The following is a 3,361-nucleotide window of genomic DNA, read 5'->3' on the forward strand; positions in this document are numbered from 1 at the left end:
CCTTCTTCAAGCAGGCACGGTATCGTCGGGCTGAAGAAAGGTGAAATTCGTGAAAGCTGGTGACTGGCCCACCATCGTGTCGGACCCCTGAAGGCGGGGGGCCGAAAGGCCGCGTCAGGAGAGACAGGGAACATTCGTCCGTGATCCCTCAAGGGTTCACGTCCCTTACCCGAAAGGCTCTGTAGCAGTTTTCTTGAAACCGAAAGGGACGCTGCCTGGGATCAGCAGTCCCCATGTCCACGTCACTCTGGTCGCCGCTGAGGTCGACCACTGCGGGAGTCGAGGAAGACGCTGGTGTAGGAGGTGGCGACCATGAACTTGGAGAAGACGGTACAGACTTGGACTGAGTCTTCATATGACGTCGTGGCGACTTAGCAGAAGAATGAGGACGGGTTTTTTGCGCTTCTTCTGGGCCGCCTTCTTCCACGCCTTCGGACCGAACAGCGATCTACGAGCCGACTTGGGAGTTGAAGTATCGGCAGGTGGCGCATCACCGAGACCGGCAGCTGCCATCCAAGCACTGGCCTTGTCCGCTGGGATTGGAGCCTTGTCTTCGTCAGAGTCGTCCGGATCGTCGTCTGAATCTTCGCCACCTGGTCTAAGACGCTTATGGGACTTCCCATGGGCCACTTGGTGAGCTGCTTTGGCCAAAGCTGCCGGAAAGGCTTGAGGATTGTCCGAAGACGCGGTGGCCGACTGAATACGCCGCAGAGCGACTAACGTCTCCTGATCCAAGTCCAGCGCATCCAGGTCCAGCTCACCCGCAGTCAGACCTATCACGAAGGATTGTGAGCGAACGTTAGTTGCTGAACACACGGTGGAAGGAGCAACATTAAGAGCGTACCTTCGACAGCCAGACGAAGTACCTCGGGATCCATCCCTGCCAGACTCACGTGTGCACGGAGGGTACGATTCGCTTGGAGGAGGCGAGTGTTACGGTCTTGCTGGCTCTCGAGGACCTTGAGCGTGTCGTTATCGACATACTTGCCCTGGGCAAGCTTTACCAGAAGGAGGTGGAGCTTCCGGGTCTGCTCAGTATTCGCGCCAATAGAAGACTTGTACACTTCGCGTTCGCGAGCCAGCTTCTTCTGCAACGTGCTGATAAAAACGTCCCGAGCTTGGACCTCGCAGTGCAGACGATTCAAGTCTTCTGCGTGTCGTTCCATAGTGGCTTGAACAGTGGCGAGCATGGCGTCGTTCTTGGCGTTCGACTCGCGGAGAATCTTGACGTGGTGGTGTAAGGCTTCAATCTCAGCGTTTGCAGCCTTGAGGAACGTCTCCGCGTTCTCACGAGCCATGATGTGGGGTGCCACCGAACGCACGGCGGCAGCAGCCTCGGACTGAGCAAACCGCAACTGACGCTCCAAGTCGGCAACTCGTTCTGGTAATGCCGACAGCGCGTCAGGAACAGGTTGTATCGCAGCGAGGACATCATCGAAACCAACGGCAGTCTCGAGGCGACGCTGAGTGTGTATATCGCCGTGGAGAGGAGGCGCAACGCTGAGCTGCACTTGGTGACGAGCCATTGCAGTCAAGTACGGGATTATCGAGGTCATCATGTGATCGACCGATGCCTCCGTATTCTCAGCCAGCATGGCGCGCAGCGAATCTTCGGTGAGTGGTGGGGAACCACCAGCTGGGGCAGGAGGAGGAGCAGGAGCCATCTCCGCGGATTCAGCGACGACGGGGAGTGCTGCAGGAGCTACCGCAGGGAGTGAAGAGTCTGGGGCAGGAAGCGCCGAAGGACCAGTCGATGACGCCGTTGTCGGAGGAAGTGCAGCAGACTGAAGGGCGTTCGAGCCCTCGGTCTTGCCCTCCTGAGAAACAAGTCGAGTAATGCGAGGTGATGAGCAAGGTACCGATGAATCAAAGGAAGGATGAGCTGACGTACCTCCATCTGTTCACGTTCGCGACGTCCACGGGGATTGAGACGCTGAAATGCGTCGGACACGACTCGATTCAGGCGCTTGGACATACGGTGGCGAGATGGTGAATTGGAGAATGAAGAAATGTCACAACGGGCACCAGTACCGTGGCTTCCATTGCGACAGGGGCAGTTGTGGTGTAGTGATTTCTCCGTAGTTGCGGATTATCACCCGTCGACAAAGACGTGACACCGCCCAAGATGTTCAAGCGACGAACCCTCGGTCAGGATGTACGGAGACGCCAAGGTGCAAGGGACTCGACGGCGTCACCTCCGAGTTTTCAGCAAGTATCGGATACGGCCTTATGTCACTGAATCCAGGCTGTCCTTATTATTAATAATGGACTGGCCGGATTCGCATTCAGCGGACCATCTACGGTATGAACCCTCAGTGGCGGTTGGGATGAGTTCGCGGAAGACTCAGCGACCCTTGGAAGACACGTTCACCGTCTGGGACAAGGCGCGGACCGTTAAAGATGCTCATGCGACGGTGCAGACGACGCTTGGCATGCAAGAAGATCCATAACGGATCATTGTTCACTTGATATTTGTATACTTGATTAGGACTTCTTATTAGGAATAGACCCGAAAGGGTAAGCTTAAATACAGAACAGAATTTCCACTCAAGCACACAGGAGCGACGTCCGGCTTCAAGGTAAGCGTCAGGTCAAGCTTGTTTGAGTGTGTTATGCCTGTCGGTGAACTCGAAGCTCTGTAGCGAGGGTTCATCCGGCAAGGCCAAGAGACTTTGTGTATTGGCCGATTATTATCGGGAGGTTTTACGTGACGGCTTATTGTTGCCTATTTGCACGACTGGGAGTGCTTGAATTGCCTCCCTTTTATTTCTTCCAGCCGAGTGTTGAACACTCGGTGATCTCGTAAAAGGCTTACCCGTGCCTGGTACCCTTCCGCTGTTGGGACCACGAGGATTCAAAACACCTGCTAGCTTTGCTCGTGCTAGTAGCGTGTTCTTATTTTACTGGTTGGCCTATATAAGTAGTTTACAAGGTCCAGTTTGTCCCGGTGCAAGGGCAGAACTGGGGTCTTCAGGTCCGCCCGAACGATCGTTTACTATCCTAGTAGACGTATTGTTGTGGGAACATCCTAACTACATCTGTAGCTAGAGTTCACCGTCTGGGACAGGGCGCGGACCGTTAAAGATGCTCATGCGACGGTGCAGACGACGCTTGGCATGCAACAAGGCCAGAGCCGCCTGCTCCTTCGTCGGAGCGGTAAATGAGCTCAGTAACTCAACGACTAGTGACACGTGAGACGCGTACGTCGCCTGGGAGAGCTGCGAGTGAGGCACGAGCTCCAGTGCGTCCACTAGGATACGGACGAGAGCTGTGCGCACAGATGAGTTGTCCTCAAAGCGCCAGGCGATGGAGACAGATGCTGTTTAATACCGCAGCTTTGTGTCCTTCTGTCTGCAAAGTG

This window comes from Phytophthora infestans, genomic scaffold, assembly GCF_000142945.1.
Source record: "Phytophthora infestans T30-4 supercont1.14 genomic scaffold, whole genome shotgun sequence".
In the NCBI taxonomy this organism is placed as follows: domain Eukaryota; phylum Oomycota; class Peronosporomycetes; order Peronosporales; family Peronosporaceae; genus Phytophthora; species Phytophthora infestans.